This window comes from Leuresthes tenuis, unplaced genomic scaffold, assembly GCF_036924035.1.
Source record: "Leuresthes tenuis unplaced genomic scaffold, fLeuTen1.0.hap1 SCAF_6, whole genome shotgun sequence".
Classification (NCBI taxonomy): Eukaryota; Metazoa; Chordata; class Actinopteri; order Atheriniformes; family Atherinopsidae; genus Leuresthes; species Leuresthes tenuis.
The window spans coordinates 9,714,803-9,732,560 of record NW_027325360.1 but is presented as its reverse complement, the minus strand read 5'-3'; positions in this window follow the sequence as shown (position 1 = coordinate 9,732,560).

Below are 17,758 nucleotides of genomic sequence, written 5' to 3'. Positions count from 1 at the left end.
ATTCAACTGAACTAACAGTTTGTTAAAGAATAAAGAATCAATAACTATTAGTTATTAACTATCTTTAAAATTGAAAAAAAAATTAATAAAAGAGAGAGTAATTAGAAAAAGTTATTCCCATGGACAGGAATGATGCCCTGTAATGTTCTTTGTTGCAGCAGAGCTGAAGAAGTCTCTGACTGAACACCCTCAGATGTTTTAAGGCATTGTTCTTCTTCTTTGCACAGCGAGCTCCAGGGTCTTCAGAGAAGTTCACAGCACAGACACAGCCTTCTTTATCAGTTAGCTTTAACAGATGGCTGCAAAGCAGATTGCACTCTTCACCACAGACTTATAGAGAATATGCAGCATTTTCTCACCAACTATGAAGGATCAAAGCTTCTTTGAGAGGTAGAGTCCGCTCTGTCCCTTTTTGTAAAGAGTATCAGAGTTGCATTCCACTTCAGTCTGTAGTCCAGTTGATCTCCCAGGTATCTGCAGTCTTCCAGCACTTCAACTTCTTTCCCTGGATAGAAATAATGTTTGGCTTATTCCTGGTCTTCCTTAAATCCACAATCATCTCCTTTGCCTTGTTTACATTCAAGCTAAGGTGATTGTTCCCAACCCATGCCACAAAGTGGTCAACCAGTTCCCGGTACAAAGCCTGTACCCCTTTTTAACGTGCAGGCTAAACATTGTATATTTTGTATTAGCTCTCATAAGTTTTTTGTTGTCTGAAGTGAACCACTTGCGTTGCCTAAATTAAACCAAATAATGAGTGAGATCAAACCAGAAAAATCAATGGTGTCACACTGGACTAACATTGTCTAAGGCATTCTCACAAGGAAGTCTGACAGTGGAGAGCCGCTGGACTTATCACCCTCTCACCCCTCCTGTCCCTTAAAGTATATTTATCATGCATCAACAAAGCATCCTTACACCCTGCATTTGACTTTGCCATTCCTGGAACATCACAGCATGAGCTCTGTGATGTTCTCGGAGATGCCACAATCATAGACAACTGGTTTCAACCAGCATCTTTCTTCTGTATTTTTGGGTTTTTGGGCTGAACTGTTTGAATGTGAGTGACCGAGGGTGAGGATGGAAGGGGGACTGGGCAACTGAGCGAGTCCTGTTTATGTAGAATTTCAGAGTCCCACGGATTTAGTTAATTGAGCAGCTCTTGGCCCTTCGTAACTTCAGTAAACCTACTAAGTCTGCTATTGAGACAACTTTCTATGCTTAGCTCAATAACAGCCATCAGACCATGAAATACTCCATTGCCAAATTCTAAAGTGCATCCCCAACATAGCTAACAAATCGAAGCAGAATAGCAATGAGCTTCAGTGAAAGGCCACAATCACTGAGCTGAAACACTGTCTAGAGAGACACATTTATTGGAGGTTTATATACATTTTTTCATTTAAATAGTAGCTAAAATTAAACTCTTAGTGTGAACCCCCTGCAAGCCACACCACACTTTTATTCATTTATTTTATGCCTGTGTCAACAATAAAGCTCATGTACTACCCCAAGAATCTCTTCCCCAGTATGGTTTCATGTACAGTTGATACAAGCTATAGTTACAGCTCAACAGCCATTTGATGAGATCACCTTCCTTGTCCCAATGCACATGCACAGAAGGAGAATTAAGTGATTGACGAACATGATGACTGATGACACAACACTGTGGACACAAATTTTCAATCACAATTTCTTTTAAGCTATCTGTTTAAGGAAGGAGAAAAAAACATGTGAATGAGAGTAGCTTTATTGGAAATCTAGCTGCATTAATGTTATGATAATAATGATAAACTTAAGAGCAGGAACAGAGCACCTAGGCCCATTTCAATCCAGTTTTAGCAGAGACGTACAGAAGTGATTTGATCTCTAACCACGTTATCACGGTGTGTGTCCAGTTTAAAGAGCTTTGATCTCGTACAATTTTAGCTGGAGTAGCACAATAATTGTTTTATTTTTTTCTTATGCTATGTAGACCTACTTACTGTCTCTGCAAGGTTAACCTGGATGCAGAGAGGCACAACTTAAACAGTTTAAATGTTCCTGTTGATGTCCATTCACATCAGTATTGAAAATAAAACCAAATAAAAATCAAGTTCAGTTTATTTTCAGCAAGAAAAAAATACTAATTCTGGCAAATCATGGCAGTGCTGACCTTTGAGGAGACTGAGAACTATAGAGAACAAAAAGAGGGAAGCGCCATTGAAGCTGATCCTTTATCAAAGTATAAATTTTACCATGAAAGTGCAGTGGATGGTGTAAATATGTCTTTGAACTAATTGACCCATGAACAACTGCAGCCAGCTTGCCAATTTCGAGATGTTTCTCTCCTCTTTAAAAGCTCTTTAACTAAATTATGTACAATGTTAGGAGCAAAGAGGCCACAATGACAAATAACACTGCACGGACTGAAATAAAACTGAAAAGCTTTTGCTTGGCTGGCGTTTATCATCTTTCTGTCTAGGTTCTCAGTTGCAGTAAGTTCCATTCTGGATTCCATTCCTCAGCATGCTCACCTGGAGAATGATGACATGTTTCCATAGTCAAAAAACAGCACTGCGTGTAAATTCTGCCTTTTTATATATATTTTTTTATCTTTTCTTTATTTGACTGAAGATACTGTTGACAGTTGCATCACAAATGAATGTTGCAGGCAATCAGGCTGTCATAAGCACCCAAATTAAATCACCAATCAGGCCCAGGAGGTTTATTTTTTAATGCGCAAGGCGTATTGAAATGTATCATTATAGCTGATTTATAACTAATGATCATTAATAAGCAGATCCTGCAGCCAGCAACTCTGTAAACATTTTTCACTGCAGTCCCTCTCAGTTGATACCATGAAAAAACTGAAGATGTCTCGCTCTTTCAGTTTATGCAGATGGTGAGAAGCAGGAGATTGAATGAATGAGAAGGAGGGAGGGCAGAGAGGAAATGGGAGAAAATGGAAGTGGGAGACATAAAGATGAGTGGAGGAAGGGAAACGGTGAAGATGTGGAGGTGAGGGCGAGTGAGCACAGTGGGAGTGACAGGCTTAATGTGTGCATGAGTGACAACCATGTACATGTATTGACAGTGTGATTAGGGAGCAGAGAAGATGGGGCTGAAATTGCTTTTTAAGCGGAGCTCCTAAATACTGGAAACGGATGGTGGAAATGGATGGAAATAGGAAAATTATCAAACCAAACCAAAATACTGATTGTAGGAGGGAGAAAGTAAGAGGAGTTGAGTGGGGATGAATGTGAGTAATGGTAAAGAAACATTGCCTTAGATCTCAGGTACTTTTCAAAACACCAGCATGTGTCACTGTACTGACAAGCTTAGCTGTCCCTGGTGAGCATGCACAGCTGTTTCTCAGGATCCCTGAAATACACATTATCACCAGCAGGTATCAAACATATAAGGTCATACAAATGACTGGTTTACTGGTTTGGTTCTATAGGTTCTATAGCTTTAAAAATGTATAATTTATATTGTTTCGAAATTGCTGCACTCAATCTATAAACATTGCAGCAGATGCATCAGTAACCTAATACTGTTCAAACACCCTTTAATACTCAAATGATCACAAGAAAAGAGTCTTGGTTGCCCTTTTCAGACATCCTTACTGGCATTCTGCTTTTCTGAATAGTTTTTCTGTAAAAATACGACTGCACAAGTCTGAACTGCATTTAGTCTGATTAACAGAAAAGCAACACTTAGAAAATCAGAAATAATTACCAAACAAAAACCATTGCTTTATCTGTGCAGACAAACACTAACCATCATTTTTGTGACACCCAACATGATTTGCAGATAGAGTAGGGCTCATTATCCTGGTGAATTACATAAATTAGCTAATGATGTCAAAGCCTAACATTAAGAAAAATAGTTCTGTGTGTATGCAGAAGCACAAAAAAAACCCCTGAAAAATATCCCTCCAGCTCCAGTCAATAGACTGCAACACTTTCATGAATTGCAAGGAGACAAAGTCATAATTTCACAAAGATCTACTTTTTTGGGGAAATCCCTTAGATCACATCATTAAATAAATACTAAAAATAAATGCTCCATGCCTGATCTGAATTCAGAAGGAGAAAAACTTTAGTTAACATTCTCTGCTATGTTTGTGGCATCTCCTCTCCGTCTGACACACTCACAGCAGACAGAAAAATATTTAAGAAAATAAGTTTAACAATCTTTAACGTGAAGAAAAGCTATCATTTCAAACCACTGCTAACCATCCCCATTATGTTTTACACAACCACAGCATGTTTGTTAGGCTAAAATGGTTTCTGATGGCTACAGGACTAATCTAATGAGACACTTTTCTGTCATAGAAATGTCTGAATGGCATGACATAAAAGGGACATACAGTTTATATCTGTATGACTAAATTATATCTCCTTCATAGATTAATTCAGTCATTATTGTTAGCTATCTGACATTGTCACTAATGGGGTACTATACAATTCAGTGTAATTTTTCAGCCACCATTGCTTGAGAATTGGTAGAAATGCTGCCAGTGTTGGTGTTCTCTTTGTTTGGCTCAGTCATTTACGTTCTTAATTTGGTCTTGATTCTATCTTATTCTATCTTCTTAAGTATTTACGCACTAGTTTACTTGGCTACTTAAAATTAAAAACATTCAGATTCTATGGCCAAATTCATATCCTTTAAAACCACTAATTTCCTTTTAATTTACAGTATCCAAGTTTAAAATTCCCATATCTACCACTACTGGTAGGCAGTGGGTTAACCACATGACATTAATGTACAGATGTATGGGCTAGAACAAATAAAAAAACATTTTTATCTTATTTTCATGAACGTTTTTTGTAAAAGTATTAAGTGAGATCCACTTTGTCTAGGGCTCCATTTCAGTAGTTTTCATAAATTCTCACTAATTGTTGGCCAACACTAAACTAGAATACTTGCCATGAGCAGTATTAATCTCCAAAAAATATTTTCTTCATGTTTACAGCATTTTGGGCAACTTGTTGGCAGTGGGGTGTTTGAAGCATCTTAAACTTATTCTTGGCAATATGGATTTTTTTTTTCATCACTTTCGACTAGTTTCTGGCAGTGCTGCAACTGTTATTGGGCAGTGTAAGGCCACGCTAATAGAAAGTGGTTGCATGCCAGTTTTGGCACCACGTCACATATCGACAGAGCAGTGGACACTTTCTCAACTCCAAATCCTTGCTGCAGGACTTTTTCTGGCGGAGAGATTTGACTTTCCAAGCAAGACAGACACGCACATAGCCACACAAGCACGAACAACGCACAGACCCACATACGCATACACACATGCTTGCACTTGTAAGGACACAAATGTGTTTGCAGAGAGAACAAATGTGGCACAGACTTAGAGGGGGTGGGTGGTTTAGGTGTGAACATGTAAATGACAGGCGTATGGGCAAGAATAACCAGCCGGCATGTCCCTCTGTTTTCTTCCATCATGTCCATGAATCAAAGATTGACAAGTGTGCCTTACACCCATGCAGATTGATTTAGTCAAAGAGAAATGATGTGCCTAATTTAGACCTTTTAGATCCTTCAGTTAGTCACATAGTGATAAACTTTAACCATTCATCTGCGCCACAGACACTTGTTATCATTAACCTCCTCTAAATTTGATGGATAGACACTATGGATACTTGCACTGTGACACTTAGTGTATTTTATTTCCTGTGTTTTAGTTGACCATTCCTCTGTTGTTTATGATGCAAACATCATAGCTGTTAGCTAATTCAACTGAGACTATTCTTCGGTGGCTGACGTAGCAGTTAAAGGAACTTGTAACTACATTAAGTTGGCTTTGAGGTTTTGAAAACTGGACGTCACTTTTATTTTGGCGTCATAAATGAAAAGCGAATACTTTATGGGAGGCCAAATAGGTATTTTTCTACTACGTACTCTGGCAAATCTGTCAATGATAGGTAACTGCTTGTCCTTTCTTTTAACACACTGCAATCTGATTCTAAAAGGCTTTGTGCCACTGTCCATATGAACGCTCGAGTGCCAAGGCAACACATCAGTCAGTGACTGGTATGAAACTGGTTTAGTTGGGTGGAACTTATTGTAATCAGTTCAAATCAAATTAAATGTTTTCCATTCGACAGTGTACTTTAACAGCACTCTCTGCCTCCTGTGCACTGCACTGGAAATGTCAGCAGAGAACTTCACATTAGAATATTCCTATTTTGGGAACACCCTTAAACAGCACCAACAAGCACAGCATTCTCTTTATGCAGTTATACTGGTCACCTATTCACCGGAGACATCTGGTCCTGCTGCTGTCATAATTTCAGCACCAAAAGTTGATGTTATCTTTTCCACAACTAGGCTAGCCAAACCAACATAAACTTAACTTGCTAGTCGTACTAGCTACTTGCTAGTTTCAATGTCAGTGATACTTGCTTTTCTAAATATACAAGATCATTTTTATAGGGTCGTTTATGCACACATCCATCCAGTGATGTTTGTAAGAAAAAAAGAATCATATATTGTTCAGTTTGTCAATACACAGTTCAGTCTTTCCTTTGGATTGATTTGCAGTCCACTTCCCAGGGAACTGCCAAATCAGAATACAGTAACAGCCTTTATTTTCAAACATGGACTTATTTTAGCTCTGCATCTTACATTTAATGTGTTTAGTGGTTCATTTCTTCAATTTTGTGTAAACCCATTTTCAACCACATGCTGCTTTATGTTTCAAAGCCAATCAAGCCAACTTTACCCCTTTTTTCCATGCAAATGCATTAGTGTTGAAGATATAATAAATGTAACCTTATCCTGATATCTAAAACAAGTGGTTAACCTCATATGGTCCAAATTTATGTCCCAACAGTGGAGCTGAGTTCCCAGAATGTGGGTGTGTACCCACACTCACAAACACACACACACACACACACACACACACATATTTCATCCTCCTGCCAGAAATCACATCTTTACAACAGACTCAGTTGTGTGCCGGTTCTCAAAACCATTTTAACATTCCTGCCTCACTGAAAGCTAATGAAGTGGCTTAAACGTGATCTTTCATGCTGGGGTGCCTCATCTCAGATGCACAGTCCAGACAAAATAGGAAGATCAGTCCAGATGACAAACATTTTTGACCACGCTGGTTGAGCTGTCAGGGGCATACAGACATCTCTCCTTTTTAGAGATTAGTCTTATGGAAGAAATAGAAAAGTGGGAAGAGGGAGGAAATTGTCTTTTAATGAATGTCTTTATGCTGTGTTTGTAAAATGACTTAGTAAAGTAGTACAGTGAGAACAACTATATAATTTCAACAGCATAACAACTGAAATGATTAGATTCAGCAAGGCGAGGTTAGAATTTAATTATTAATCAGACTATCATAACCAATACCACTGGATCCTGTTCAAATTTATATGCACTTAACAAGTGAACTTGCCATCTGATGATCTAATCTTGTCCAAAATATTTTTAAAAACAAGTATTCTAAGTTTACAGACTTGTACATTTATTTGTGTTTTGTCCTAGTGGGTCACTTTTAAGACTTTTCCCCCTTTGTGTTCACACTTACTTTGTGTTTTGGAAAAGGCAGTAAGTAAGATCAACTTTAAACCTTACTTACTGCTTGGTTAGGGTTTGGAACTGGTGACTGAGTTAGCAGGTTTGACAAGCAATCTCAATTTACCATCAGAATTCTGCCACCAACAAAACACTGTGCTAATTGACTATCTATAGTGCTCATTGCATTTACTGTAAATGTCAAGGGTTCAAACTTTAAATATTTGGACTGAGAACGATGAAAAAAGCAGGACGAGATATATTCTCTGAGTTCTCAGATAACAGAAAACTGTGTTATCAATCACCCAGCCAAACATAAAAGATTAGAATAATAGCTGAGGATTTAATACTAGGTTATGAGGCCAGAAGAAAATAAGCAGTGCTTTCTATTCTAAGATGCTGGTGATACTGGGGATATGTTGGCTCATGATACTGACTGACAAACCTCAGATGAGCTCAAATTAATTGTTCTAACTGGGCAAACAGAACTGAATGTGTTAATGTTCCAGTTGTAGTCTATGGTACCATTTAAACTTAATTTCAAGTCTGTTATATTTGTATGTGCCAAATCACAATACATGTTATCTCAAAGCACTTCAGTGTTACAGTCCAATTCAAGCCAATAACAATCCAATATACCAGCAACCGTAAATTGTAAATAATCAATGGTTCACTCCTAAATAGCACCTTTTTTACCTGAGGTAGCTTCAAAAAAGTGCTTTAAAATCTGTTTCCTATTTACCAATTTACGGACATACTGTAGAGACACCAAACAGAACAAAACATTAAACTGGGCAAAGGCAGAAAACTTAACAAGACTGATGTGGAGGAAAGGGTGTAAATCTAAAAACAGGGAAGAAAGTCAAGCAGGAGCAAAACATGTTGTTTGGACAAGAATCTGTCAAAGAATAAAGATGATTGGGTTTAGGTTATGCTGACATCAGTAATCACAAATGAACAGATGGTGGCAGTCAACTCAGACCAGGGGTGAAGCAAACAAGGCAGAAAGCAAAGAGGGAACGAAGGAAGGCAGGTTCAAAATGAAACAGGAACTGAGGAGAACAAGACAAACAACAAGCCAAAAGATCAAATCTAAACAAACAACCACAACCAGAGACTTTGAAACAGAGACTTTGAAACACACTCGTACAGTATTTTGTATGCACATTTTTTTCTCCATCAGTCCTACACACCAATGAGCACACAACATGAGATTCAGTGTCTTGCCACATCAACCTGTGGCAGGGTTGGGGACTGAACCCCAAACCATCTGATTAGTGAATAACCATTCTGCCACCTAAGCACACAGGGCAGCTTACACTCAGTAATGGGCATGTCCTGCTGCTGATGCAGTAATAAATGTCTGCACACTGTGAGGATGAATCTCTGTGATCACTGTGATCTCTGAATGTGTGAAACAACCAGGTGAAAAGATGGACTGTAAAAAGCCAGGTGTTACGTCTGTAACTACATTTTTCTGAGTTGCATATTCCTGTTGCATTTCTGCTATTTGTTGCGTGGCCCTTCAACATCCACTGTGCTGTATTTCCAGTTGTTAGACTCTGAGATGAAATAGTTAGCTATTGCATTCCTGTATTTATGACATCAGAGTGTTAGGGTTTGGGTCTTATCGAATACATCCCGTCTTGCCCGAGTGATGATCTGAAATACAAAGACTGGCAGTTACCGTATCTAGGATGGCGTATTCTCTGTATGACTCACTAAATCCATCACATGACTTTTAGAAACATTTAAAATGCCTCTCTTTCAGTGCAGGACTGTGATGGATCAGATTAGCCATGATCTGACATTTCCAAATTAAATCCAAAATGCAGTAGATGTTACGGAGAGATTTTCTGGAGGGGAAGTAAAGAGCAAGTTCGAGATGAAAAGAGAGATGAATATAAAGTGTGTGAGAAAGAAAAGCAATGAGAGATTCAGGTAAAGCACAGGGGGGGAAAAATGCTTAAGTGCGGAAATTAAAAAGACAAATAGTCAAAGGGAAAACGGAGAAAGTTATATAAAAGTGCTTTAAGGAGCTTCTCGCTCATATGATAATCATCATTCAATTTGATTGGCTGACAGATAGAAGGTCAAAAAGGCAACTACTCATAATTGCGCCTTCCGGCTCAGCCCGACTGCGCCGTTTTAGGCACTAGGTATCGTGTGTGTGTGGCGTTGTACTTCTGTCTTTGTGAGGACCAATTTCAATTATAAACCTTTCGAATGAAGACATTGGAACTCATCACATTTTGGTGTTTGGGTTCAGGCAAAGGTTAGGTAAATGCAAGCACTGAGAAACAAAAGTATTTATTTATGTGATAGAGAGGGACAGTCCACTACATAGAGACAGAGAAAGAGATTAGATTAAGTCCATTTAAGCTGTAGTTGACATTACCATGTCAGAGATTATTATACAGGAGGTCAATTCTTGGGTAACTGCAAATATACTTGCAAAACAAATTTCAGTGTCTGTGTGATACCACCTTTATGGTATGTAGATTTTATGTTCAGTATACATTGTGATTCATATGAATGGAATGACCCATAGCTGTCCATAAGAGGATTGTACTGTAGCGAGATGATCAATTACACACTTCACCTTTTAGTGGTTGTTATGTTGTGGCTTTATTACATGAACATCTCACGGTTACTGCTACTTGATGAATAGTTGACCCAACATAAGTTCAGCTGAAGTGAACTTTAAAAGTTAACTTTACGAGTTCAGTGTGTTTTGTTTTGTGCCACTTTCATATCAGCTTTTCATGCCCAGTTTGTGTCACGTGACTTCACAAGTCGAAACAGTTAGTTCTTTATCCAGATAACATTTGGGACAAAGAAAAAAATGGATTGGTCAATTTATTAGTGGAAAAAGAACAATTTCTTGGAATAAGCTGTGAAATATGTAAGAAAAACACCAAACACAAATAGAGCATTCTGCAGTGGGAGTCTGTGTATATAACAATGACACAAAAGAAATATGATATCCTGTTATATCTACTTGGTCTTCTGAAATATAGCCTTTTTTCATCATGTTCATCACTCCATTTTCCTCTACTAATGTTCTGAATAATATGCAGGAAACAAGTGAGTCTCGTGTGTTACTGATAACAACAATGTTAAGCAGCAGTTTCCTCTGGTGACTTATTACCAGCTGCAGCGGTGTGAGAGTTGGTTTGTGTGAGAGAAATCTTCTGCTCATCTGAAGAGGCAAATGAAGACTCAGAGTAAGACAAATACCTGATGACGGCCAAACTGATGGGAAAGTACATCTTTACGCTCACTTCATAGTTTTTAGTTTGTTCGCGCGCAAACGTGTCATCACAGCAAAAATGTTGTCCAGAAATAACAGGGTTTAGCAGAACCTTCCACAACAGTGGATTTAAGTGCTTTTGTTGGTAAGTATTTGTCTGTGTGAAATTTTGTTGATGTTTCACATGTGTGCTGGTTGTGGTCATGAAACTGAAATCAAAATGATGAGATCAGCACATTTGATTAAAGATGGCTGCAGATATATTCATATTAGGTATTTGTATCGTGTGCATAGGTACATATAATTATTGGTTTTCATACTGTATACATGTGGAAGTGTATGTGTGTCATCGTGGTAAAATGCGGTCAGAGACTACAGTAAATGTTGCAAAGCCAATTTTGAGTTCTTTGGCTGGTGCTTACATGTCTGTCTGTCTGTCTCTGGCCAGGATTTGCCAACATAACTGCATCTTATGGAGTCATAGATCTTGTGATGATGTTGAAAGACGGTTTGTAAATGTTTTTAAAAACAGCACAATGATGTTTCAACTCAAATGATCTCAAAGCACAGTTGTCCTAATTCTCATTAAGATTATATCTGTGAGGAGAAAAAACTGAAAAAAACAGTTAAATAACATGTAGTTAATGACTTTTTCTTTGATACGGTACATATAACTTCTTCAACAACTGTTTTCAAATGAAAAGCAGCAGGTGTTTAAATCTCAGGCATTGGTTTTGGTCTTTGAAAAATGCATTTCTCTTATTATGCACCTTGAAAAGACACAGCAGTGCGGTGGAATCCAGGAGGAACCAAAGCATGAAGTATTGTGAGTATACTGACTTCAGCAAACAGAAGCATTTGAATATTTTTGTTTAATTTAAAAAAAGATATGCTGACAGGATGCAGGAACAAGACATGGTTTTCTCTCCATTTCCAGTTTCAGTAGGATCATTTTTATGCGAAAAAGATTTTAACTTTTACAAAAGCTTAATGCTTTCCTCAAGTCTCCAACAGTTTATTTAAAGCACTTTGAGAAGAAAATGGCACAAGTGGCACAAATGGCACAAATGGCACTGCATGTGCGTGTGTGTTTGGCTTGGAGAGAGGAGAGGCGCAGGTGGTGGGTTGCAGGCATTGGAGGCCTTTGGAGGCTGTGTTCAAACCAACAGGGACAAAAAGAAGAACATTTTTACCTCTGCTTTTTCTGTTTGTTTGTTTTTTTTTTATCTTGTTGCTGCTTTCTCTGTTTATCATACTCTTCCTCCGCTCATTTTTCCCCCCAACATCTGCTTTATATGCTGTTTCCCTCTCTCGCTCTCCACACAAACGCTGTCTCTGTTGCGTATCTCTATCTCCATCTAGTGCCAGTTTTTGTGAAAGTCAGTTTACAGTCTCATTCAGATAGTGATCTGAACATTTTTAAACTTACGTAAAAACAGTAACAGTAAATTATTTTTTCATCAGGCAGGATCTTCAACTGTCAAGCATCTTAAAATCAGTGTTGTATAGCTTTGTGATAGTGATCATTTTCCTGAAAGTGAAAAGTTATAAATTGATCATAAGCTACACCTATGCAAAGCTCAATGATCTGGGCCTGCTGTCATAAGTACCTTTTAATGTCTGTGATAACAAGGTTTTTACACATTTTAGCTACAAGTTGTCTAAAACCTTGATGCTATTTAAAATACCCTGCCAGTGTTCCATGCCACTATTGTTATTTCATATCATCTTCAACCCTGTTTTTATCACAGCAAACAGGTTCAACAACTGTTAAACTCACATTTCTTACATTTTCTTCTTTTTTTAAAAACTTTCAATTTAAAATACTTAAAGCTATTGAGCGTAATTATTCTTATTTTTTGTTGTTGTTGTTTTTACTCAAAACTATAATGACACAAAAAGGATGATCAAGAGAAAATTGAAAGAAAAAGAATGCAAATCAGTGTAATAAGTAATAACTTAAGGTGTAAAAACCTGAGCTGAGGTTGTTGGTGGCACACGGACAGTACATCAGTTTTACTGCAGGATAAGCACAGGAGGGATAGCATTAATGACTTGGCTTGTTCTCTTCAGTGTTCCAGTAAATCATAAATATCAGCTAGAAACCACAATAGCTGGACCGGCCCTAAATTGAATTTAGCCATTATCAATACACAACGAAAGCAAGAAACAAAAGGAACAAAATCACTTCAAATGAAAACTGGAACTGGAGCAACCAGACAAGAAACAAGTGTGTTTTTCTTGTTGGAAAAACCTCAGTCAATCTTTAAGCATCAATCTTATGGACATGATTAAGGAGCAAAGTGCATAATGCAACATAAAAACACCCTCACAAGATGAAATATCTTGTCAGACAAGAATATGATGGTATGATTTTAGATATTCCATCTTTCTTGAATTTCATTCTTTTGTGGTGTGTGCCTGTGCATTTCCTGGGGTCAAGTTGAATAGTCAAAAAACATTTAAAGATTTTTTTTTTAAAAACATTATCTTCTGCAACGTCTTTCCCAGGCTCTTTTCTTTGACCTCAATGAAAAACATCATGGGGTTGTGGAAAGATGGTAGGAAAAATTCCTCAGGACTTAAGAACCACACTTACACTAAGCTGCGATGTGGGTCTGCTGCACTGAAACTAAAGCTGTTCAATAAATATTCAACAAGGAGTGCTTTAGATGCCACAATCTTATCATCAACTCATCACGCACTGTCACTTGGTCAGGAGCTCTTTGTGTTGCTGTTGACTAAAGAGGGTACAGCCAAAGAGTCACTTTTGGACTTTATTTTCCCAAGCAGGCAACTTAGTAGTTCCCAGTTGTGTTAACCGTGACAATGTGGACAATGTCTGTTGTGCTTTTTGTATTCTAACACTTAACCATGATGTTTTCCAACCCCGAGTGTGTACTTTAATGCCTACTGAGGTCGTAGGTTCACATAGGTAGTAGGAAGTAAGAAAATCAAAATTACAGCTTGAAGTGAGAATAAAGACCACAAATAGAAACTGAAAATCAGCAGTCTCAAGCTTGGAGTTGGGTGTCTGTCACCCCCCTCCCCTCTAACACCCTTGTTCTGTGTTAATAGTTGACACCTCAGCACTATGTAGTATTTTTTTCCCGTCACTGTTTGCCATTACAGGAGCAGATGCATCACTGCTGCAGAAGAATGACTGGTTTTTAGAACTGAAGCAAGGAGCTGAGAATGTGTCATTCAAGCACTACTATGCTACAGTTTTACAGAATGCTGTTACTTGTATATTCCATAAACTTTTATGGCACCCAACTTTTTTTTCCTTTCTTTTTCTGAGTGTGTTGCTGGCATCTGATTTTGAACTGCAAGTAAGTTGGGCAGTGAAGACACTTTTGTTGTATTTCTGACTGTTAGATAAAGGTTCAAACACATTAACTAGTTACAGATTTATGTTTTTTTCGTTGCCTTTAAGAAAATTCCCCAACTCGGTTTCGGTTGAGGTTATTATGTCTGAATGAGGATTTAAGTTCAAGAACAACAAGGCTTACCATTTTAAAAGCTTTGCATTAAGACTGGATGCAGAGTGGGTCAAGGGGCTAAAACTTGTTTATCAAGTTTGGCTTATCCAAGGATCAAACTAATTGAACTGTCAGACCCCCAGGCAGAAAATTCTGAGGCCTTAACACAGAGCAAGATTTCAGAGAGATTTTCTGGAAGGAGCTAGGCTGACTGCATCCCAGTACTGAAATGTCAAAAAACAAGAGTAATTGTGGATAATTTATTACAGAATGGTGAAATTATGTTCATCTTCTGATTGGAATAATGTCCTCTCTTTTTAAAAGATATGTGGATCACGTAAGGATGCATAAAACATCAGCAATAAATACAGAAAAACAATAAGTTAAACCCCAACATTATTAAAAGAAATTCTAGATTAAAGATGATTTCTCCACTGCTCTTAATTCCTTTTCTTTGTCTTCTCTTCCCAACTTCCCTTTCTTCCACCTCACCACCCTTGTTTTCTCCACATCTCTTCTCTCAGTTCCCCAACTTGCTCTCCTTCCTCTTTATCCCTCCCTTGCTTTCGTTTCCTCTCTCTCCCTTCTTACTCATTGTCTTGTTTTTCTCCCTCCACCTCCACTGTCAGCCATGGGCAGTCTCCCTCCCTTAGCTGTGATGCCGTTTTAGATTCACCGCAGACAGTGTTAGAGCAGATAAGACTCTCGTCTTCCACTATCAGAGTCTCTGTGTGTGTGTGTGTCTGTGCATCACCTGAATGCCCCAGGACTCCCCAATTCGTCGAGGCATGTGTGTATTTTTGTGTTGCTGTGTCAGGTGCTTGCCCATGGGTTTTTTTCCAAAGTACACGCATGTACATGTATGCATATGTGTCTGTCTGTCCAGCATCTAATTGCTGTTTTTAAGTTGCTTCAGACCTGTGGATCCAGATTCTGTTGACCCGTGACCCCTCTAAACAAGGCAATATCCACTTGTGAGTAATTCTCTTTCAGCTCCACTGGGCTAAATTTCTCCCATATTTTACTGTCATTATTGGTCTGTCACTCATCCCAGACTGAAATATCTCAACAACTCTTGGGTGGCAATGATAAGACTTTGTAAACACGTGTGGTGCCCAAGAGAATGAGAGTTTCAAAAATGGAACTTTCTGTGTTTTTTACTGATGTCTATCAAGAACAATTGGAAAGCTTGTCATGACATTTGGTGCACACATTGTCTAAAACCCTGCATTGGATCCAGAATCTAATTTTTTAGTTATAACCTTGCCTATTTGATAACATTCCCTGATGACTTTTTTATTCAACGTGTTAAATCATAACATGGTAAATCATTAGAGAATGTGTAGTTGACATGCATCAGTTTGTTTAGACGTCTTATTGCTTTCTCGCTTGCTCTGCAGGTGTCTTTTCTGAGTACAAACCCTGAATTTTAACTTGAGGATGCAAAGGTGTTTTATGATCAAAACTGTGGGATCAGCCTCCAAAATCATATTTCATTCACTCCTCATAACAAATGCTAAATTAATTTCCCCCTGTAAGTTAGACAAAACATGTTTCTAATAGGTTTCAAGATTAAAATGCATTGTTATTTTTAGAAAAAGAAAAAACACTGTTGACTGTATTTTGGAGTGTAATAGTTATATTACATGGCACAAATGGCACAAATGGCACTCATTATTATAACTATTATATATAGTAAAAAGAGGAGTCAGATTTAGTTTGGGATCAGATTTTTTGGCAAAAATACCGGCTTATTAATTAAAAAATCATGCATTCAGAGCACAATTCAATCACTCCTGGTTAGGTCAATCTTCTGTGTCTGTTCTCTTTCGGTTAATGTGAAAAAAGATCAGAGGAAAGTCTTCAAGCCTCCTCAGCAAGCCCATGTGAGGGTCGCAAAACCTCTGGTTGGAAACAAGAGTTTAGACATTAGTGTGTCTCTAAATTGTGCCAAAAGTTAAAAAGCTTGGAAAGTCTGAGTCTTGTTTCAACAAAACAATGTTCTTGAGGAGAAAATTAGGTCAACAATGAAATACTTTTGGTTCTACTTGGTTATAGGAAAGATCAGTAATGTGCCAAGAGAGCCCTGACCTTCATTTATTAAACACCTTTGTGATGAAGGGGCCAGACCACGTCAATTCACCAACACTACTCATATTTTAAATACCTGGAGCCAGATACAATAATCTTGTTGAAATAATTTCCATGTCTATCTACAGATTCATACCAACTCAGTCAAAAATGAAGAGTCAAGATGATGGCTGTTTTAGACTTTTTTTTCTTGTTTTTTCCCCCCACGCTCCGTAACTCTTAATGTCATAGAGAGGGCTCAACTTCCTTTGTAGACTTCAGACCAAACTTTTATCAATTCAGCGGATGTTTATATCATTAATGATTTTGCTCCCCATTACTACCTTAAGGTGTTTCATGGGACTGAGGTGGAGGTTTTATGGTGAACACAGGAAATGTCCACTCAAGATTTACAACACTCACATGCATAATCTTGATTTAAAAAAAGAAGAATAAAAACAATAAAAGTTATTCAGATACAAGACATACCTCAATTACGGCAGCTCTTTCTGTTATCTATTGATTTTGAATGAGTGGGTTTGTAAGAAACTTAAAAACTTAAATCACGTCATTTATGACCTGATACAATCTGTGACTATTTTGTGGCAAATGTCCCAGTAACATGTAACATGTAACTGTAACATAATCCCCCTAAAATGCAGACATTTGCTTAATGCAGAGGGTTTTGAATGTTAAAAATAAAGATTATAGAGCTAATACACCTCTGGTTTAGTCTTGACCAAAATGTTCTTTTAGTTTCACAAAAGTCAGTAATTGTTCCAAAGCTATGAGACTGCATTTAAAATGGTAAGCCTTGTTGCTGCATTCTATATTAAAGATATGTTGTGTTTGTCCCCTCCTCCGTGTCAGTGCTGTGTTGTAATTCGTGCAGCTTGTATACCACAGTTGCAGTGGTCGCGTGTAGGAGAGGTTTTGGGTTTCCTTGCAAGCCAAGGGACTCATTCAGTGTGAAGATGCTGCCTTCCTGGTGGCCTTTTAATCTCATACTTCAGAGTTACAGTATAATATTGACTTTTGTGTGTATATGATTAAATATCTCATAAGATAAATAAATAATCAATCATCCTCAACCCATCTATCTGTATCAACAGCTTGCAGTTGGTTCTAAAAGAAAACAAATACAGTAGTGAAATAATATACATTTGCTTGAAGGTGCTTTTAGTGATGTTACTATTATAGAAATCGTACTGTATATTTGATAGTAATGCACCAAATAGCATCAAGAGTCAAAACAAAACATTTGAATGTCATAATAATAGGTTTGTGGTTCACTACAGAAACGAATTTCATTTGTTCTATCAAATTGCATATGTCTCAGTCTTTCAAACTTCCTAACATGTTGTTATCGTTTCAGATATCACATGGAAAATTATCCATTCAAGTATTAAAATCTGGCAGATGCTCATTA